At 46.4% G+C, this 23,679-nt stretch overlaps 1 pseudogene; it reads right to left on the bottom strand.

Moving 5' to 3' along the window:
• LOC131586333 (uncharacterized) overlaps nt 1-23,679 on the bottom strand; it is a 705,318-nt pseudogene that overhangs the window by 365,861 nt on the left and 315,778 nt on the right.

Raw genomic sequence — 23,679 nt, 5'->3', positions numbered from 1 at the left:
AGTTGGTAGGTCTGTCTGTTCAAGTCCCTCTCTAGAAGTCACCCGGGCACCTGGCTTGTCGTGGATTGAAAGAAAAGGTGTTTGCTAAGGAAGGCAGAAACCTACACTGAAATATATAAAAATGTAAATAATCACCCCCTCTGAATTATTATGATCTTGATATCAAAGTGCTCTCAGATAAAGATCGAGGAATAGGAATAATAATTCCTTTCTAAAGAAAGGAAAATGAAAATGCAGCAGTACCTAAGATAAAAAACAACAAAAAAACAACTCGCTGAGAGAGTCAGTATACAACCTGACACCCTGTTGGTCAGGGTGTTGGTAGCAGTCTGATTAAATGGTGGCTGCAGTCCTCCTGGAGTGACTGATGTGGTTCTGTTGAAGCAATGATCCCATAGAATTGTGTACATTACCTCTGAAGTTCCGGTGCTGTAGATGGGTCCAGTCTCTCCTCTGGGAATCCAGTGGAGAAAGACTGCCTGTGGTGTTCTGATGCTCTGATTATATCCAGTCTGGAATGCTTGGCTCCTCCCCCTGGGTGGAGCATCTCACAATGGGATGATGTCATTTTATCAGTCCTGCAGTGAGACTCAATGGCCCATTAAGAGAAGATATCCCCCTGAAGGGAGGATGGGTGGTGGAAGAGATAAAAAACACTGCCCCACCTGGTTTTAACAGCTGGCCCATTAACAGAAGATATCCCCCAGTTATGAAGGATGGGTCAAGAAAGAGATAAAGAAAACTGCTCTACCAGGTTTTAACAGATGGTGAGAGAATACATACTTTTGGTTACATCTTGCATTGCAACCCAAGACATGGGGTCCATAAAAACCTCCCAAACACCAAGACTTAGCCCTGAAAATGCCTCCCAGGAGTTCCCCATTTCTGTTCTCTCCCTTTTAGTGTTCAGGGTTTCACCCCTGTCCCAGCATCTGAGGGTAACATGTATATGGGGGTCCCCCGTCTACTCGGTCCCTGCCCTGCCCAGGCTTCTGGGAGTGCCAGGAATCTGAAGTTTCCCCCGTTTCTATCTCCCCACTTAGGGATGCTGGAATTTTTTGGGGTCCCGGGGTCCCTGGTCCCCTTATTCTCTTCTTCGGGGTGCAGGGCGTCCATGGAGACTCCCCTGCCCCTCACCAGGCAATTGAGGGTCCCATGAATTGTGGTGCTCCCCCTCTCTGGGCTCCCCACTTTGGGGTCCTCGGGGACACAGGGCTCTGCTCCTCCAGGCTGCCTCTGCCAGGAGCTGCCACCAGGACATCCCAATGTCCCCCCAAAGGGCATTTTCCACTCAGCTTTGGAAGTTCTTCATTCTCCAATCATCACCCTCAAAAACCCAACCCAGGAATCCCCCAGGATATCTGGGCCGAGCTCCCCCTCTCTGGTCACCTGTGAGATGGGGGGTGATGATCCCACAGATGGGGGGGCTGTGAATTCAGGGAGTGAATCCCAGCTTGACTTGGATATTCTGGGCCTGATATCATACTGGGATAACAAGCACTTGAGTGGGATTACTGGGAGTGTCTGGGAATGGCTATGGACATGCTGAGGGCAACTGGGATATACTGGGAGTGTCTGTGACCATACTGGGGATGACTGGGAACACACTGGGAACAGCAGGAACTGTGCTGGGGACAACTGGGAGCCCATGCTGGAGACAACTGGGAACAACTGGGAGTGACTGGGTCTGCACTAGGGGCAACTGGGAATGACTGGGACCATGCTGAGAAGGTCTGGGATCATCTGGGGAGGGACTGCGACTATACTAGGGGAAACTGGGTGCAACTGGGATCACACTGGGAGCAACAGGGAGCAACTGGATCCATGCTAAGGGCAACTGGCATCCTACTGGGATCACAGTGGGAGCAGCTGGGCCATGCTGGGCAAGACTGGGACCACACTGGCAGCAACTGGGACTGCACTCAGGGTGACTGAGAGTGGCTGGGAGCAACTGGGATCAGGCTGGAAGCACCTGAGGAGTGACAAGGAACAACTGGGATAGACTGGGAGAGACTGAAACCACAGTGCAGGTAAATGGGAGCAACTGGAAGCACAACTGGATAATCCTGGGAGCAGCTGTGCCCATGCTGGGGTCATACTGGGATCCTAGTGGAACTAGCTGGTATCGTACTGGGAGTGACTGCAAAGGGGCTGGCTGTGACTGGAACCATACTGGAGGTGACTGGGAGCAACTGGGCCCATCCTGGGAGTGACAGGGAGTCACTCTGGCCATGACTGGAATCATACTGGGAGGACCTGGGATTGACTGAAACCGCACTGTGGGTGATTGGGTGCCATAGCTCAAACTGGGAGTGACTGGAATTGTAGTGGGAGTGACTGGGATCATCCTGGAAGTGTTTTTCTGTAGATCTTCTGTCTGTCTGGTCTCTTTTTCTTCTCCTTCTTATCCTACGTACCTGGAACATTATTGAATATCTTAATGTTACCCAAAATCTTAAATGTTCAAGGTTTTTAGGTTAAATGAACTAAGCTAGTGAAGTTAATGCTATGGTGACAATTTTATGTTCAATTGGATGTTGTATTTAACCCTTTGCCAAAGATCCTTGATTGTCTATATTTTGCCAGTAAAATTTTGTGTCATTTTGACCTCTTAGCTCAGTAGTCAGAGCATGGTGCCAGTATCACCGAGGCTGTGGGATCAATCCTTGTGGGGCCATTCGCTTAAGAGCTGGACTTGATGGTCCTTGTGGGTCCCTTCCTACCAAGAATATTCTTTGCATCTGTCCATGTTGAGAAGATCTGGTTGGTGTTTCTCCTGTGCATCAAACACAAGCACAGGAACCTTTGGTTACCACCAGCATTGAAGTGTTCTGGGGTGTTACAGCCCTGCAGGCTCACAGTGGCCTCTTGTTTCCATGAAGCCCCACAGTGTCCCACTGGCCCCTTGTTTCCATGGGCCCAAGAGTGCCACAATGATCCCCTTGGATCCACAACTTCCCATGGTGTCACATTGGCCCCTTGGTTCCATAAGGATCTGGAGTGTCACACAGGTTTATGGCATTTGTCCTTGCTGCCCCTCACATCCCACTGCCCCACAAAGAGCCCCGAGCCACCCGTGAGGGACAGGCCCTGCTGTGCCAGGCCTGGGCTCAGGGCTTGGCCTTTCTGCTTCCTCCAACCCAGCCAGGGCTTGCTCAGCATTGCAGTTCCCTGCTCAGAGCCTTTGGCTCCCGGCAATCCTGGCCTCCAGGATCTGCTCTCACCAGTCCCTGGGGAGCCTTTGGCAGTCCCTGCCCTCAGTGGGGTCCATTGAAGCTCCAAGGGACTTGGAGTTTTGTTTCTGACACCTGTAGCAGCTTCCTCAGCCTGAAGGAGGGACAAAGGAGGATCAGGGAAAGGAGAAGGTAGCACGAGGTCAAGCACTCCCTGAATTCACAGCCTCCACCCATGGGATCATCACCCCCCATCCCACAGGTGACCAGGGAGGGGGAACTTGGCCCAGATATCCTGGGGTGTACCTGGATTGGCTTTTTTGGAGGGGATGTTTGGACAATGAAGAACTCCAAAGCTGAGTGGAAAATGCCCCTTGTGGGTACACTGTGGGGTCCCAGCATTCCTAAGTGGAGAGATGGAACCAGGGAAACTTTTTGGATTCCTGGCACTCCCAGCAGCCTGGAACTGAGTAGACAGGCGACCCCCAGTACAAGTCTGACCCCCAGCAGCTGGGACAGGGAGGAACCCCTGAACACCAAAGGGGAGAGACCAGAAATGGGGAAGTCCTGGGAGGCATTTTCAGGGCTGAATCTTGGTGTTTGGGAGGTTTTTATGGACCCCATGTCTTGGGCTGAAATGCAAGATGTAACCAAAAGTGTGTATTCTTCACCATCTGTTAAAACCTGGTAGAGCAGTTTTCTTTATCTCTTTCATGCCCCATCCCTCATAACTGGGGGATATCTTCTGTTAATGGGCCAGCTGTTAAAACCAGGTGGGGCAGTGTTTTTTATCTCTTCCACCACCCATCCTCCCTCCAGGGGGATATCTTCTGTTAATGGGCCATTGAGTCTCACTGCAGGACTGATAAAATGACATCATCCCATTGTGAGATGCTCCACCCAGGGGGAGGAGCCAAGCATTCCTGACTGGATATAATCAGAGCATCAGAGCACCACAGGCAGTCTTTTTCCACTGGATTCCCAGAGGAGAGACCGGACCCATCTACAGCACCAGAACTTGAGAGATAATATATACAATTCTGTGGGATCATTGCTTCAAGAGAACCACATCAGTCACTCCAGGAGGACAGTAGCCACCATTTAATCAGACTGCTACCAACGCCCTGACCAACACGTATAAGGTTGTATTCTGACTCTGTTGGTGGGTTGTTTTTTGCTGTGGTTTTTTTTTTTTTTTCTTGACGGCTGCATTTTCATTTTTCTTTCTTAAGTAAAGAACTATTATTCCTATTCCTATATCTTTATCTGAGATCACTTTGATATCAAGAGTATAATAATTCGGAGGGGGTTGTTGCTTACATTTTTATCAATTTTAATGGAGGTTTCTGCTTTCCTTAGAAAACACCTTACCTTTCAAACTAAGACAACCCAGATGCTCAGTGACTTCTAGAGAGGGACTTGGACAGAGGGACCCTCAAAGTCCGTGTGCTCATTCATTGTTTTCTCCCAAACCAGGATTTCCCAATCCCAAAGCTTGGCCAGATGGATGAGAAAGCTGCAATGAAGAGGAAGATGCCCCAGGACGCCCAGGAAGGTGAGGAGGAAGTCAGTGCCCCTTTCCCCCTCTCTCCTGCTCCATCTCCCAGCCCAGCATGGCCCCCGGCTGCAGGACAACCCCGCTGCCGACACCGTCCTCCCGGGGACTCACTGGGGGGATCTCCTTCCCCTTCCCTCTGGCACGGAGGCAAATCCCATCCTCTCCTTGTCCTTCCTCCCCCAGACAAGGAGCTGAGGATGGAAACCAGGGAGGAAAAATCCCCACGGCAGAACCTCATAGAAGAGGCCGTTTTGAGCAGCTCCACAGCACAGGAATCCAACAGGAAGGAAAAGCTTCAGAGATCCCGCAGGAGGAGGGGCTCCAAACCCAACCCAGGGTGCTCTGAGGAGGAAAGACCCACCCTGTGCCGGGAAGGCGGCCGGAGATCCAGCCAGGGCTCTGAGCTGTTGGTCCATGAGCAGGTTCAGGATGGGGAGAAGCCCTACAAGTGCTTGGAGTGTGGGAAGAGCTTCATGTTGAGCAACAAACTGATCTGCCACCAGATGATCCACACTGGGGAATGGGCCTATGAGTGTGGGGAATGTGGGAAGGGCTTCAGCTGCAGCTCCCACCTCATCATCCACCAGCGCATCCACACTGGGGAGAGGCCCTACAAGTGTCCTGAGTGTGGGAAGAGGTTTCACAGCAACTCTACTCTCCTCAGACACGAGCGGATTCACACGGATGAGAGGCCCTTCCGCTGCCCTGACTGTGGGGAGGGCTTCCAGCAGAACTCCAACCTCATCACCCACCGGCGCATTCACACTGGGGAGAGGCCATATGAGTGTGGGGAATGTGGGAAGAGCTTCAGCTGCAGCTCCAGCCTCATTACCCACAAACGCATCCACACTGGGGAAAAACCCTACTAGTGTCCCAAGTGCAGGAAGAGCTTCTCAGACAGGTCTAACTTGACCAGACACCAACGGAGGCACAGGTAACGGAAGCCCTGTTAGTGCCCCAAGCACAGGAAGAGCTTTGTGCACTGCTCCAGTCTCCTCCCCCCTTGGAGGATCCACATTGGGAAGAGACCTGTTGATCCATGTTCCCTGGGATCCATGCTGGGAAGACACCTGTACCTTTTCCTGCCCATGGCAATGACATGATGTGAGATCAAAGACCATGAGAGTCTGACCATGTCCTTGTCATTATATTCAATTCAATCTCAAGACATTGCGAGGGGCACGAAAAGGACTGCCTCTCTCTCTCTCCAGAGGAGAAAAGTGTCCTTTCCAGACAGGAGGAGATACATGGCCAGGAAGAGCCAGTCGGTGGCATTTTATTTTTCCCTGTGAATAGATTGTCTTATCCCTTCTGTTATCCAATTTTTTTCTGTTCCTGTTTGTTCCTTATCCCATTGCTCTTCTCAATAAATTGTTCTTATCCCAGCATGGGTTCTTTGCCTTTTGTCCTTTCCATTAGAGGCGGGAGGGAAGTGAGCAGCAGTGCGGTTTTAGCAGGAGCAGAAAATTGGGGAATGCCATTCCTGAAGCCCAGCCCGTGGAAACTGAGCATCCCAGCTGGTGCCAGGCCTGGTTGCCTGTGGGTACGGAGGAGCCCGCTGGGCCCGAGATACTGGCCCTCCCCTGGAGAGGAGATACTTCTCTGTAAGAGCGACACAATGTCGCTCCCAGGGGTCTTTGAGTTAGTTATGTTAAACTGTTGTGTTTCATTGGTGTTCCCCCCTGCTGTCCCACCCCGATACAGGTATCTCGGGCTTCCCCCCGCCCCTCTCCTTCCCCATAAATATCCCGGGTTTTCCTCTGTTCGGGAGATTCGCTGTTACCGGCACCCTTTGCTGAAGCTTTGCCTGAATAAAGGCTTGTGCCTCGGTGGAACGCTGGACCAGCTGTCTCGTCCCTGCTTCCTGTGTTGCCTGCCGCCGCCGCTGCCGAGCTGAGCTGAGCTGAGCTGAAATCACTATACTATTACTGAGCTGAGCTGGAATCACTATACTATTACTGAGCTGAACTGAAATCACTATACTATTACTGAGCTGAGCTGGAATCACTATACTATTACTGAGCTGAGCTGAAATCACTATACTATTACTGAGCTGAGCTGAAATCACTATACTATTACTGAGCTGAACTGGAATCACTCGACTGCTCGAAGCTGCTCACACGCGCTTCGGGCCAGCCTTTCTCAAGGCTGCTTCTGGAGAAGTCGTGGTGCTCCGGGCTTTCCGCCGCCGCGCCAAGAAAACCCTATCAGATTTCTACGACATCCCACAAAATCTCCACAAATTTCCACAAAATCTAAGAAAAATCCAACAAAATTCTCCAAGTTTCCACAAAATCCCACATAATTTAAGAAAGATACCACAAAATTCCAGAAAAATACCACAACATTGCAGTAATCTCCTCAAAACCCTACCAAATTCCAGAAACATCTCACAAAATCTCCTCAATATCCTACAAAAATCAAGAAAAAACCCTATCTAATTCCAGAAACATCCCACAAAATCTCCATAAATTTCCACAAAATCTAAGAAAAATCCCACAAAATTCTTCAAGCCTACACAAAATACCACAAAATTCCACAAAAATCTCACAAAATTATTTAAACTTATGCAAAATCCCACAAAACTCAAAAAAAATTGCACAAAATTGAAAAAACAAAAAACAAAAACCCCTTAATCTTCCCAAAACCCTACCAAATCCCAGAAACATCTGACAAAATCTCTTGAATATCCTAGAAAAATCAAGAAAAATCCCACAAAATTCCACAAAATCCCACAAAATTGCAGAAATCTTCACAAATACCCACCAAATTCAAGAAACATCCCACAAAATCCCCACGAATTTCCACAAAATCAAACAAAATACCTCAAATTTCTTCACGTCTCCTCAAATTCCCTCAAAATTCCACAAAACTCCCACAAAATCTCATCAATATCCTACAAAATTCAAGAAAAAACCTACCAAATTGCAGAAAAAATCTGACACAACTCCCTAAATGTTCTGAAAACCCCACCAAATTCCAGAAACATCCCACCAAATCGCCACAAATTTCCACAAAATCTAAGAAAAATCCCACCAAATTTTCCAAGTCTCCTCAAAATTTCTCAAGATTCCAGAAAAAAATCCCACAAAAATATTTAAACTTTTGCAAAATCCCACAAAATTGCAAAAAAATCCCACAATATTGAGAGAAACTAAAAAAAAGGCCTAAATCTTCCCAAAACCCTCCCAAATTCCAGAAACATCTCACAAAATCTCCTGAATATCCCACAAAAATCAAGAAAAATGCCACAAAATTCCCAAAAAATCCCACATAAGTGCAAAAAATTTAAAAAAATCCCACAAAATCTTCCCAAAATCCTATCAAATTCCAGAAACATCCCAGAACATGTTCACAAAATTCCAAAAAAATCTAAGAAAAATACCTCATAATTCATCAAGTCTCCACAAAATCCCACAAAGTTCAAGAAAAATCCCACAAAATTTCCCTAAATCTTCTCAAAAGCCCACCAAATTCCAGAAACATCCCACAAAATCCCCACAAATTTCCACCAAATCGAAGAAAATACCCCCTAATTCTTCATGTTTCCTAAAAATCCCTCAAAATTCCAGAAAACTCCCACAAAATCTTCTCAATATCTTACAAAATTCAAGACAAATCCCACAAAATTGCAGAAATCTTCTCAAAACCCTACCAAATTCCAGAAACATCTCACAAAATCTCCTCAATATCCCACAAAAATCAAGAAAAATCCCACAAAATTTTTTCCATTTTCTCAAAATGCCAGAAAATCCCAGCAAAATCACACAAAACCTTCAGAATTCCACAAAATCTAAGAAAAATCCCTCACCAAATTCTTCTTGTCTCCTCCAAAGCCCTCAAAAATTCCAGAAATATTTCACAACATCTCCTCAATATCCCACAGAAATCAAGATCCCACAAAATTCCAGAAAAAAATACCACAAAATGGCCTAAATCTTTTCAAAACCCCACGAAATTCCAGAAACAGTCCACAAAATTCCAGAAGCATCCCACAAAATTGCAGAAATCTTCTCAAAACCCCACCAAATTCCACCAACATCTCACAAAATCTTTACATATTTCCACACAATTTAGGAACAATACCACAAAATTCTTCAAGTATCATCCATATCCCACAAAATTCCAGAAAAATCCCTCAAAATTCCACAAACATCCCACACAATTCCCTAAATCTTCTCAAAACCCTACCAAATTCCAGAAACGTCCCACAAAATCTCCTCCAATTTGCACACAATTAAAAAAAAATCTTTCAAAATTCTTCAAGTCTCATCAAAATCCCTCAAAATTCCATAAACATGCCACAAAATTCCAGAAAAACCCCACAAAATTCCAGAAACATAGCAACAAACTCCCTAAATCTTCTCAAAATCCTAGCAAATTCCAGAAACATCCCACAAAATTCCACAAACATCCCACCAAATCCTCTAAATTTTCTCAAAACCCTACCAAATTCCAGAAACATCCCATAAAATTTTTACAAATTACCACACAATCTAAGAAAAATACCTCAAAATTTTTCATGTCTCCACAAAGTCCTTCAAAATTCCAGAAACATGCCACAAATTTCCACAAAAATTGCACAAAATTCCAGAAAAATCCCTCAAAATTCCACAAACATCCACAAAATTAAACAAACACCCCACACATTTCCCTAAATCTTCTCAAAACCTCACCAAATTCCAAAAACATCCCACAAAATCTTCTCCAATTTGCAGACAATCTCAGAAAAATACCCCAAAATTTTTCAAGTCTTGTCAAAATCCCTCAATATTCCAAAAAACATCCCACAAAATTCCAGAAAAATCCACAAAATTCCACAAACAAACCAACAAATCCTCTAAATCATCTCAAAACCCTACCAAATTCCTGAAACATCCCACAAAATCTTTAAAAATTTCCACACAATCTAGGAAAAACTACTCAAAATTCTTCAAGTCTTCTCAAAGTCTCACCAAGTCCCAGAAAATTCCACAACATTCCAAAAAAATTGCACAAAATTCTAGAAAAATCCCTCAAAATTCCACAAAAATCCCACGAAATTCCAGAAACGGTCCACAAAATACCAGAAGCATCCCACAAAATTGCAGAAATCTTCTCAAAACCCCACCAAATTCCAGCAACATCCCACAAAATCTTTATTTATTTCCACACAATTTAGGAACAATACCTCAAAATTCTTCAAGTTTCATCCATATCCCACAAAATTCCAGAAAAGTACCACAAAATTCCACAAACATCCCACACAATTCCCTAAATCTTCTCAAAACCCCACCAAATTCCAGAAATTTCCCACAAAATCTCCTTTAATTTCCACACAATCTAGGAAAAATCCCTCGAAATTCTTCAACCCTCCTCAATATGCCAGAAAATTCCACAAAAATCCACAAAATTCCACAAACATCGCAACAAACTCCCTAAATCTTCTAAAAACCCTACTAAATTCCAGAAACATTTTACAAAATCTTTACAAATTTCCACACAATCTAAGAAAAATACCTCCAAATTCTTCAAGTCTCCTCAAAATCCCAGAAAATTCCACAAAAATCCACAACATTCAAGAAAAAAACCCTCAAAATTCCCTAAATCTTCTCAAAACCCAACAAATTCCAGAAACTTCCCACAAAATCTTTACAAATTGCCACACAATCTGAGTAAATTACCTCAAAATTCTTCAAGTCTCCTCAAAATCTTACCATATTCCAGAAAAGTCCACAACATTCCAAAAAAATTGAATAAAATTCCAGAAAAATCCCTCAAAATTCCACAAAAATCCCACGAAATTCCAAAAACAGCCCACAAAATTTTAGAAACATCACACAAAATTGCAGAAATCTTCCCAAAACCCCACCAAATTTTAGAAACATCCCACAAAATCTTTACAAATTGCCACACAATCTAGGAAAAATACCTCAAAATTCTTCAAGTTTCATCCATATCCCACAAAATTCTACAAACGTCCCACAAAATTCCACACACATCCCACCAAATCCTCTAAATCTTCTCAAAACTCTACCAAATTCCAGAAAGATCCCATAAAATCTTTACCAGTTTCCACTCAATCTAGGAAAACTCCTCAAAATTCTTCAAGTCTCCTCAAAATCTAACCAAATTCCAGAAAATTCCACAACATTCCAAAAAAATTGCACAAAATTCCAGAAAAATCCCTCAAAATTCCACAAAATTCCAGAAACAGCCCACAAAATTCCACAAACATCCCACAGAATTGCAGAAATCTTCTCAAAACCCCAACAAATTCCAGAAACATCCCACACAATCTTTACAAATTACCACACAATCTAAGAAAAATCCCTCCAAATTCTTCAAGTCTCCTCCAAATCCCTCAATATTCCAAAAAACATCCCACAAAATTCCAGAAAAATCCCACAAAGTTCCACAAACATCCCACCAAATCCTCTAAATCTTCCCAAAACCCCACCAAATACCAGAAACATCCCACAAAATCTTTACAAATTACCACACAATCTAGGAAAAACTCCTCAAAATTCTTGAAGTCTCCTCAAAATGTCACCAAATTCCAGAAAATTCCACAACATTCCACAAAAATTCCACTAAATTGCACAAAAATCCCTCAAAATTCCACAAAAGTCTACAAAATTCCGGAAACATTCCACAAAATTGCAGAAATCTTCTCAAAACCCCACCAAATTCCAAAAACATCCCACAAAATCTTTACAAATTTCCACACAATCTAGGAAAAATCCATCAAAATTCTTCAAGTCTCCTCAATATCCTAGAAAATTCTTCAAAAATCCACGAAATTCAAGAAAAAAACCCTCAAAACCCTACCAAATTTTGGAAACATCCCACAGAAATTCCCTCCAATTTCCACACAATTTAAGAAACATCCTTCAAACTTCTTCAAGTCTCGTCAAAATCCCTCAAAATTCCACAAACATCCCACAGAATTCCACAAACATCCCACAAAATTCCACAAACATCCCACAAAATTCCACAAACATCCCACCAAATACTCTAAATCTTATAAAAACCCTACCACATTCCAGAAACATCCCACAAAATCTTTACAAATTGCAACACAATCTAAGAAAAATCCCTCCAAATTCTTCATGTCTCCTCAAAGTGTTTCAAAATTCCGGAAATATCCCACAAAATCTCCTCCAATTTGCACACAGTCTCAGAAAAATACCTCAAAATTCTTCAAGTCTCGTTAAAATCCCTCAATATTTCCAAAAAACATCCCACAAAATTCCAGAAAAATCCCTTAAATTCCACAAAACTCCACCAAATTCCAGAAACATCCCACAAAATCTTTTCAAATTACTACAGCATGTAAGAAAAATCCCTCAAAATTCTTCATGTCTCCTCAAAGTCTTTCAAAATTCCGGAAACATTCCACAAAATTTCACCAAACTCCCACAAAGTTCCACAAACATCCCACACAATTCCCTAAATCTTCTCAAAACCCCACCAAATTCCAGAAACATCCCACAAAATCTTTACAAATTTCCATACAATCTAGGAAAAATCCCTCAAAATTCTTCAAGTGTCATCCATACACCACAGAATTCCAGAAAAATCCCTCAAAATACCACAAACATCCCATACAATTCCCTAAATCTTCTCAAAATCCTTCCAAATTGCAGAAACATCCCACAAAAATCTCCTCCAATTTCCACACAATTTAAGAAAAATTTTTCAAAATTCTTCAAGTCTCGTCAAAATACCTCAAAATTACAGAAACATGCCACAAAATTCCAGAAAAATCCCACAAAACTCCGCAAACATCCCAACAAACACCCTAAATCTTCTCAAAACCCTACCAAATTCCAGAAACATCTTACAAAATTCCACAATCATCCCACCAAATCCTCTAAATCTTCTCAAAACCCTACCAAATTCCAAAAACATCCCATAAAATCTTTACAAATTTCCACACAATCTAGGAAAAATCCCTCAAAATTCTTCAAGTCTCCTCAAAATCCCAGAAAACTCCACAAAAATCAACAACATTCAAGAAAAAAACCCTCAAAATTCCCTAAATCTTCTCAAAACCCAACAAATTCCAGAAACTTCCCACAAAATCTTTACAAATTGCCACACAATCTGAGTAAAATACCTCAAAATTCTTCAAGTCTCCTCAAAATCTTACCATATTCCAGAAAAGTCCACAACATTCCAAAAAAATTGAATAAAATTCCAGAAAAATCCCTCAAAATTCCACAAAAATCCCACGAAATTCCAAAAACAGCCCACAAAATTTTAGAAACATCACACAAAATTGCAGAAATCTTCTCAAAACCCCACCAAATTTTAGAAACATCCCACAAAATCTTTACAAATTGCCACAAAATCTAGGAAAAATACCTCAAAATTCTTCAAGTTTCATCCATATCCCACAAAATTCTACAAACGTCCCACAAAATTCCACACACATCCCACCAAATCCTCTAAATCTTCTCAAAACTCTACCAAATTCCAGAAAGATCCCATAAAATCTTTACCAATTTCCACGCAATCTAGGAAAACTCCTCAAAATTCTTCAAGTCTCCTCAAAATCTAACCAAATTCCAGAAAATTCCACAACATTCAAAAAAAATTGCACAAAATTCCAGAAAAATCCCTCAAAATTCCACAAAATTCCACAAACATCCCACAGAATTGCAGAAATCTTCTCAAAACCATAACAAATTCCAGAAACATCCCATAAAATCTTTACAAATTTCCACACAATCTAGGAAAAATCCCTCAAAATTCTTCAAGTTTCATCCATATCCCACAAAATTCCACAAAAATCCACAAAATTCAAGAAAAAATCCCTCAAAATTCCCTAAATCTTCTCAAAACCCTACCAAATTCTGGAAACATCCCATAAAATCTTTACAAATTTCCACACAATCTGAGTAAAACTCCTCAAAATTCTTCAAGTCTCCTCAAAATCTCACCAAATCCCAGAAAAGTCCACAACATTCCAGAAAAATTGCACAGAATTCCAGAAAAATCCCTTAAAATTCCACAAAAATCCCACGAAATTCCAGAAAAATCCCACAAAATTCCAGAAACATCCAACAAAATCTTTACAAATTTCCACACAATCTAGCAAAAATCCCTTAAAATTCTTCATGTCTCCTCAAAGTCCTACAAAATTTTGGAAACATCCCACAAAATTCCACAAAAATTCAACAAAATTCCAGAAAAATACCACATAGTTTCTCAAACATCTTACAAAATTCCCTAAATCTTTTCAAAACCCTACGAAGCTCCAGAATCATTCTACAAAATCTCCAATTTGCACACAATCTAGGAAAAATCTCTAAATTTTTCAAGTCTCCACAATATCCCATAAAATTCCACAAAAATCCACAAAATTCATTAAAAAATACCGCAAAATTCCCCAACTCTTCTCAAAACCACATCAAATTCCAGAAACATCCCAAAAAATCTCCACAAATCTCCACACAATCTAAGAAAAATCTTTCAAAAATACTCAAGTCTGCTCAGAATCCCACAAAATCCCAGAAAAATTCCACAACATTCCAAAAAAATCCTACAAAATTCTAGAAAAATCACACAAAATTATTTCGATTTTCTCAAAATGCCACAGAGTTCCAGAAAAATCCCACCAAATTCTAGAAATGTCCAAGAAAATTTCCACAAAATCCCACAAAATTCAATAAACATCCCACATAATTCCACAAAAATCCCATGAGATTCCAGAAACACCCCAACAAATTCCCAAAATCTTCTCAAAATTCTACCAAATTGCAGAAACATCCCACAAAATCTCCACAAATTTCTACAAAATCTAAGAAAAATCCCTCAAAATTCTTCAAGTGTCCCAAATATCTCACAAAATTACAGAAAAATCCCACAAAATTCTTGAAAAGCATCACAAAATAGTGAAAAAATCCAACAAAATTCCCTGAATCTTCTAAAAACCCTACCAAATTCCAGAAACATCCCACAAAATCCCAACAAATTTCCACACAATCTAAGAAAAATCTTTCAAAAATTACTCAAGCCTTCTCAAAATTCTACAAATCCCAGAAAATTTCACAACATTCCAAGAAAATCCTAAAAAATTCCAGAAAAATCCCACAAAATCTCCACAAATTTCCACAAAATCCCAGAAAAATCAAGAAAAATTTTTCACATCTCTTCAAAACACCCCACAAAATTCCACAAAATTCCAGAACATTCCTAAAACATCCACAAAATTCCAGAAACATCCCACAAAATTCTTTAATTTTTCTCAGTATCCCACAAAATTCAATAAAAATCCCTCAAAATTTAAGATAGTCCCACAAAATTCAAGAAAAATCCCACAAAATTATTTAAATTTTCTCAAAATCTCATTAAATTCCAACAAAATCCAATGAAATTGCTGAAGAATTAAAAAAAACCCCTAAATCTTCTCAAAACCCTATCAAATTCTAAAAACATCTTACAAAATGTCAAAAAATCCCCACAAAATGTAAGAAAAATCCCTCAAAATTCTTCAAATCACCTCAAAATCCCACAAAATTCCATAAACATCCCACAAAATCTCTTCAATGTCCCACAAAATTCCACAAAAATTCCACAAAATTCCACAAGTATTTCACAAAATTCCAGTAAAATCTGATGAAATTGTTAGCATTCAGGAACACACATAATCACAAATGATTATATGCAGGTGCTTTATTAAGAGATCTGGGTGTCAGGGGCACACAGACCCAAATCTGACCCATCTTGGTTTGGAACTGAACATGTTTTATACTCTATCATTATGTAACTCACATATTAATTATTAAACTTACATTGTTCTAATATATGCATTGTTTTTACCCAAGCATGGATTTCTCGTGATCCCCCCCAGCCCCCTAACATTGTTCCTCATGTTCTTTAAACAATAATTATATCCAATCATATCTAACAATTGTATAATTTATCATCTACTGATTACACAGGTGCAGTTTGACCTGGTCTTTAGTAAGCACAAGGCCTAACATTTCCCAGGGCCTACTTTTCCAAGGCCTTTCCAAACCTAACTTTCATTCTAAGTCCCCGAATTTTCTAAGATTTTGAGACCTTTTACTATCACTTACAGGACTTGTGCTCCAGACCCCTCACCACCCTTGTTGCCCTTCTCTGGACACGCTCCAGCCCCTCCATGTCCTTCCTAAATTGGGGGCCCAGAACTGGACACAGCACTCGAGGTGCTGCCCAACCAGTGCTGAGCACAGGGGAAGAATCCCTGCCCTGCTCCTGCTGGCCACACTGTTCCTGATCCAGGCCAGGAGCCATTGGCCTCCTTGGCCACCTGGGCACACTGCTGGCTCATGCCCAGCCTGCTGTCCATCAGTGCCCCAGCTCCCTTTCTGCCTGGCTGCTGTCCAGCCACTCTGTCCCCAGCCTGGAGCACTGCAGGGGTTGTTGGGGCCAAAGTGCAGGACCTGGAACTTGGACTTGTTAAACCTCACCTTGTTGGGTTTGGGCCCTGGATCCAGCCTGTCCAGGTCCCTGTGCAGAGCCCTCCTACCCTGCAGCACATCAACACTCCCAGCCAACCTGGTGTCACCACGGTTCCATGGGGCCCTTGAGTGTCACAATGGTCTCCAGGATTCCATGAAGCCTCCCAGCAATCCAATTCTGGATCATACTGGGAGTGACTGGACTCATACTGGGAGTATCTGAGGGTGACTGGGAACACACCATGCACATCATCCCCCATACTGGGGGTGACTGGGAGCAACTGGGAGCATGCTGGGAGCAAATGGCATTGTACTGGGACTGACTGGGTTGATCTAGCCAGAGGCAACTGGGACCATCCTGGGAGTGCTGCCATGTGAAAAGGATCATACTGGAGCTTACTGGGCTCATATTGGTGTTGAAAGGGAAAAACTGGGATCTCTGAACACCAAAGGTTCCTTTCCTGCTCACTGAAGAAGGAGCTTCCCAGTGTCCATGTGTGAGGGGACCTTCACCTGAACCAGATGCTGTTAGGAGAAAAAGCTGCCTGTGCTGGAAAATCCCACACAACAAGTCAATGCCAAGAGAGAGCATTTTGCTTTCACAACTTCCCTCCTGGAGCCACAGTCCTTTTGGATCACACAGCAAGCAAGAGAACAGCACAAAATACAAGGCTGTGTCCAGTTTTTGGCTGGGTGAGCAAACGGAGGGAATGCCAGGGTTCACTGCCACAGACTCTCCTCTTGAGGAACAGAACCTCCCCAGGCTACATTCCAAATGCTGTGCACACCCTGCTGGCTAAAAACAACCCTTTTTTAAAGAAGTTGTTGGCAGGGGCTCTCCCAAATAATTGGAATCTTAATGGAAATATTCTTTCAAAATCAACTCCATTCCAAATGAAGAACAATGAGCCCACAGCAATCCCAAAGGCACATATGGTGCACCTGGGGAAATCTTCGACTTAGGGGCCCAGTGGGTTAAAAAATACCCATAAGAAGCCACAGAGTCCAGAGTGCAAACTGCAGCAACCACTTGCTGGATCATTTTGGCTGTGCTGCACACATCTGCAGACTGTCTGTCCCCCTGCCAGGACAGAAGGACACCTGTCAGGGGCTGGGCTGGCTGCTGAGAATGCCTCAGGCAGGAGGATCCTCAGGCAATGAGCAGGTGCCCAGAGCCGCTCTGACACTGAGGCCTCTGTGCCCCACAGCAACGGGAACACCACAAGGACACAGCAACGTTCCTGTGACATCACAGCAGCAGCAGCTCACCCAAAAACTGCCTGGAAGGTTCTCCTGGGTCACCAAGGAGCACAAAGGATCCTCAGAGGGCACAACCTATTGCTCAAGGGATCCAAGAGGAACTCAGAAAATGCAGCAAATGAGGACACGCCACAGCCCAGCCTGAACACTGAGAAGGAACAAAGATGTGAGCAAACCAAAGGAAATAGAAATTTTGGTCACTGATGCTGCTGACTAAAACAAGCAAGGTTTGATCCATCTGGGATCTTTGTTCTAGTTCTAGAAACAAGCAAGGTTCTCTACTGTAAATGTACATAAAGCTGGAACTTGGGGGAAAGAAGGCTGAGAGTGCCAAAGCCTTGTGTGACTTCTTGGACATCTTGTGGCTGAGGGTGTCCAAGGCAATGGACTCACAAGCGGGGTCCCTGCCCTCCCCACTGACAGCTGCCATCTCTCCTTCAGCCCCACACGTGTCTCCAACAACCTCCTGTCAAGGGCCTCCATCCACACATTTCATCACCAGCCACAGATCCTCATCCACGAGGTCACCCAGCATCCCTGAGGCAGGGAGTGCTCCTGGCATCTGGTAGAGCACTGTGGCTTTCCTGGGATCCTTCTGGTGCCTGTGGCTGAGAGGAGTGGGGTGGATGGAACCAGGACGGGTCACAGATCAGCAGCCCCACTGCAAGCAGTGCTTTCTCCTGCTGTGTGGGGACCGTGGGGTGACTGATATTGGGACTCCTCTGGCTTTGGCTCCTGCAGACCACACAGTGGGTCAGACACTGGCCTGAGGGAAGGGGTCCCATGGAAACCCAGCACAGGCATTTCTCTTTGGAGAGGGGGTTCTGCAGGGAGAACGGAGAAGAAGAGACTTTCCTGTCTGCTGAGATTCGCCCTCCTCCTTCAGCAGCCATTCCACAGTCCATCAGTACCAGAGTTCATAGGATCACTTCCATGCCAGGGAGCACAAGGCACTCAAAACTGAGCCCTGCCTGCCCATTTGGAGGGTGTGGGGGAATGGAATTTCAGCAGGAGTTGACCCACAATGATACTTTGCCACTTGTGGGTTTCTCACAGCCTTAGAAGGAGTTTGAGATCTCCGTCCCCAACACCTGCTCACCCTTCAAGTGCACACACGTGCCTGGGGGCAATTCAGGTTCCCTGGAGTGGTGGCTGCTTCCCTTTGAAACAGGAGCTGTTGTCTTTTCCAGTGTGATTAACTCCCTTCTACCTATTAGAAAGTGGGTGAGTAAAGGAAATGACCCTGGAGAAAGGGGACCAGAGCCTTTGAAAAAGATGAAACAAGTCTGAATTACAAATAAAATCTCTTTCATTTATTTCTTTAGGACTAATCTATTACTGCTAACAAAAACATGTTTCTGAGCTGATTGTTGGTATTCGAGGCCTTATTTCTGGTTCTTGTTGTTATTATTATTTATTAGTATTACTTTTCACTGTCAAGACCTTTAAATCTTAGACATGAATAACAATGGCTGGATGTCTCTCACTGGGAAAATTCTCTTGCTTTTCCCACCAGAATTAAACTGTACACTCAACTCCAAGTTGCCAGTGGATTCTAAAGATGGAAAATCCTGTTAACTGTGGATTTGGTGTGGTTTGGAGCTGGGGAAGGGTCTCATCCCCTCCCAGAGGTGCCCCAAGCCCGCTCTGCTGCCACGTCTGTACTCACAGCCCCTCACGGCTGCCCTGCCCTGGGGACATGGTGGGGACCCCTCCTGCCAGGGCTGAGGCTCCTCATGGCCCCTCGCAGCCCCTCATGGCCCCACAGAAACTCGCATGGCCCCATAGAACCTCTCATGGACCCACAGAACCTCTCATGGACCCTCACAGCCCCTCACAGCCCCTCACAGCCCCAGGGGCTCCTCCCAAAGGAGAAGGGGTCAGGCCCTGCTTGTTCTCCTTTTATTTTGGTCCCTTCACAGCCCAGAGTAAAGGCTGAATGGAGCCTTTCCCCAGCGTTTCCCTCAGGGTTCATTGCGGGCTGAAGCTCTGTGCTGGCGCTGGCCCCAGCACCACCATCCCTGCAGCCCCCAAGGCCTTTGCTGTCCCCCCGTGTCCATTCCCTGTCCCCGAGTCCCGCCCGGCTCTGGCAGCAGCAGCAGCCGCAGCGCAGCGGGCGCCGGCCCGGCCCGGCCGGGGCTCCCGGCCAGGAGCAGCAGCAGCGCCGGCCCTTCCCACCTGCTCCTGCCTCGGCTTCCCAGGGCTTTTTCCAGGGCAATTCTGGACTACAGCAACAATCCCCCACAAACAGCCCTGATTCCTCAGGGCCCGGCTCTGCTGCCCTCAGCCAGCCCTCAGAGGAAGAAAGGATCGGGTTCCAGCGCTGTTTTCAGCCCTGTTTTACTCACCCTGAGGTGACAGCAGGAGGCTGTTGGTGCCTTGGCCCTGGCAATTGTAGATCCTGGCTGCTCTTGCCCCTCTTCTGCTTGCCACTTGAATTTTAGCAGTACAACTGCAATTGCCTCTTTCAATCAGTGCTACCCACTGTGCGTTTCTGACGGAGAACTCAGGATTTTTGTTTCAGGCATCATGATCAGTAGAGATCAAAATGCTCCCAAGTTCCTGAGCACTAAGTCAAGGAGAATTAAAGCCACACAGGTCACATTTGCAGTGCTCAAACACAGCCCTGTTGCTGCTGCTGCTGAAATAGAATCAACTGACAGAGGCCATCACAGAAATTGCCTCTGCAGTGGCAAATAAAATGAAAAAATCCACCAGGAGAAAGAAAAAACCAGAACTTCCCAACTCGCTTCATTGTTTCTTCTGAGCAGCAGAAGAAAAAGGAACAGGGCACCTTTCAGGCAGTTCCACAAGCTCAGGGTTCTCATTCATGGGGAATCTGAGATGCAATTGGCCTTGTTAAAAGGATAAAAGCAAAGGGAATGAATTGGGAATTAGTAAAAATGACCCTTCTTACACACAAAGTTCACCAAGTCATTCCCTGCGTTTCTCCTTTTCACATTCTTTCTCTCATCCACTGAGAGGTCCAGCTTATCATGTTCTGGTGCTTATCATCAACTGATTGTGCTCTTGATTTCTACCACTGCAAGACATGTAGAATCATCTAAACTGAACACAGAAACAAACTCCCTCTGTCAGCCCATCTTCACGTTCCAGATCACTTTCAAGATGTCCATGGGGCTGTTGGAATGATGAGCTCTCCACTGCTGGCTGCAGGCTCTGGAGATTCTTTCTCCACATTCAGCCAGGCTTGTATTCCCCAACAATTCCTGGTAGCCCATCATGTTTTCTTTGGCTAGAAGAGGAACAATGAAAACCTTACCAATGGCACAACTCCCCAGTGCACAAGGAAAAGAAAGAACAAGTTGTCAAGTTCTTCAGATATTTGTCCTGCTTTGCTGCAAGAGTTGTGCTGCATTCACAGTGTGGGAAGCCAAGAGAAGCTGCAGCTGGGGGCACATCTTGTGACAGGAGCTGTGCCTTGTTCTCCAGGACAGGTTGTTGGAAAGGACAGGACTGGGGAGGAGATTCTGGGAAAATTGAAACAACTTTTTTAAGAAATGAAAATAAAATCCAAAGAAACAACCAATATGTTTTTTTCTATTTTTCTCTATTGATTTTTATGTTTCCCTTTTCCATCTTGCACTGTTTCTCCATCCCATTCATTCCAAATGGATCTCACCTCTAAGATCTGAGACTTGGCAAGTTTTAGACACTGTAAAATACCATGAGCTACACCCAGTTTGACTCCCCCTGTTTTACTTGGAAAGCAATGCTGGAGACACAAGTGCAGTGCTTGGCTCAGGTACAAATTCTGCATTCAGGGAATGTGCTCAGACAGTGTCTGACCCTCAGCAGGGACAAGGCACAGCAGCAGCCAAGGGCATTGCTGTGCCCCTGTGCAGGAGTCAAGACTCTGGCTCTTGGCTCACCAGGGCAAAGTTCCCGTGTTTGGCCAGGCTCAGGGGCTGCCCGGGGAGCGCGGGGCTCGGGGCGGGGCCGAGCGGGCAACGGACAAACGGACACGGGGACAAACGGTCCCGGTGCTTCAGTTGCAGCGGCAGCACCAGCAGCAGCGGCGGCAGCAGAGAAAGCAGCAGCAGAAGACAAAAAGCGAATTACTCGACTCCGTAGATTCTCCTCTCCCTCTCCCATTGTCCCGCACCCCATCCCCGTCTCCCTTTTCCTGTGTCCCCTCCTCTTCCAGTTTCCCTCTCCCCGTGCCCACCCGGGCCATGCCCCCGGTCCGCCCCCGGCCCCGGGCGGGGCTGCCCCGGCCCCGGCCCCGAGCATCCCTCCGCGGTCTCGCCTCCGCCCAGCTCTGGCTGTGCTGGCGCTGGCGCTGCTGGGCGGGCATCATTGCCTGGGGCTGGGGCGGCATCGCTGCCCTTTGGCTCCGCCAGGCCTGGCCCCGGCCCCGGCCCCGGCCCCGGCTCCTCCCGGGGCCCGCGGAGGACACAGGCAGCGCGGCCGCTGCCGCCGCCTCCGCTGCGGCTTCCCCGGCCCGAGCTCCGCCGCTCAGCAGCGCAGCCGCCGGCCCCGAGCCGCCGCTGTCGCGTTCCAAAGAGCGAACGCCTGCGGATGCCCGGCCCGGGGAGGTCGGGGAGCGCTCGGGGGCCGTTCCTGGCCCCGGGCCGAGCACTGACGGCCGCGTCTCTTCCCCAGGGAAGGCGCAGGAGGCCCTGCAGCAGCGGTACCGAGTGGGTTCACTGCTGGGACGCGGCGGCTTTGGCAGAGTTTTTGCAGCCACTCGGCTCTCGGACGGACTCCCGGTGAGCGGTGGGGCCAGCGGCGGGCGGAGGAGGAGGAGCGGGCGGAGGGGGCGGAGGAGGAGAAGGGGGCGGAGGAGTAGGATGGGGCTGGACACGGCAGGCGCTGAGCTGAATCCGCTGTTCCCTTTGGCTTACAGGTGGCCATCAAAAAGGTGCCACGGAACCGCGTCCGGCACTGGGGCGAGCTGGTGAGTGAGCGGGGCCAGCGGCAGAAGCCGGGGCGTGCCGGGCGGGGATGAGCCGGGACCTGGCAGGGTGGGAGCTGCCAGGACACCTGGAGGGAGAGCGGGCATGGGGCCAGCGGAGGGCACAGAGCATCCCGGGCTGGCTGAGGGCTTCCCGAGCCCTGGCACGGCCTCAGCCCCACTGACAGCACCGTGCTCCTCCCGCAGACCGACGGCACCAGTGCACCACTGGAGATAGTGCTGCTGGACAAGGTGTCCACAGGCTTCCCCGGTGTGGTGCAGCTGCTGGAGTGGCTTGAGCTCCCCAGCTACATTGTTATGGTGCTGGAGCGCCCAGAGCGGTGTCAGGACCTGCGGCACTTCATTCGGGCACGGAAGTTCCTGTCCGAGGAAGAGGCGCGGGAGCTGTTCCGGCAGGTCCTGGCAGCCGTGCGGCACTGCACCAGCTGCGGGGTCCTGCACCGAGATATAAAACCAGAGAATATCCTGGTAGACCTGGACACCGGCGAGGCAAAACTGATAGACTTCGGCTGTGGCACCTACCTGCAGGAGACAGCCTACACTCAATTTGCAGGTGAGCCCACACAGGGGTAGGCTTCTGGTCCCAGCATCTCCTGGCCCAACATCTCCTGGCGCAACAAGGGTGTGGCAGGAGGGATTCTCCCAGGACTGGGGCTGGGGCAGCCAGCCTGACAAAATCCTCCATGGGTAGGGGTGGCAGAGAGGGGGAGGCAGAACCTGTGCACCAGCTGGTTTCGTGTGCAGGTGAGAATGGGCTTGGACTGCTGTGCTTCCCTGGTTTGCTTTGGTTCAAAATATGTTTTGGGCAATGCCAGCAGGCAGGATGTGGGTATGGTTTTTCCCCAGCACTGAGTGGGTATTTCCCTTTGTGTGTCATGGTCGGGCCTTGCCAGGGTTTCTGCTGCCCTCTTCCAGCACCAGTGACTTCGTTTCCAGCCACGGATTTGTACCCAAGTCCCAGGTGCTGGCGAGAGGGCAGCAGGTCACCCCATGGGCCACTGGGGAAGCCCCCACATGCCCAGGGATGCTGGGGTCAGGCTCTGGGAGCAGCAGCATCCCCCTGATGAGCTCCATCCATATTCCATAGGAACACCATCATACAGCCCCCCGGAATGGAACGACTTTGGGTGGTACCATGGCGAGGCAGCGACCGTCTGGACCCTGGGCATCCTGCTGCACGAGATGGTCTGCGGGGAGCACCCTTTCAGGAGGGGCAGGAACATCAGATGGGGCCAGCTCCCGCTGCCACAACGGCTCTCCCAAGGTGAATCCTCATCTCTGGGCACAGGGGGAACACCAGTGTTGGGAGACAGC

This window comes from Poecile atricapillus, chromosome 19 (genome assembly GCF_030490865.1).
Source record: "Poecile atricapillus isolate bPoeAtr1 chromosome 19, bPoeAtr1.hap1, whole genome shotgun sequence".
Lineage (NCBI taxonomy): Eukaryota > Metazoa > Chordata > Aves > Passeriformes > Paridae > Poecile > Poecile atricapillus.
This window is presented reverse-complemented; position numbering and strand designations above follow the sequence as displayed.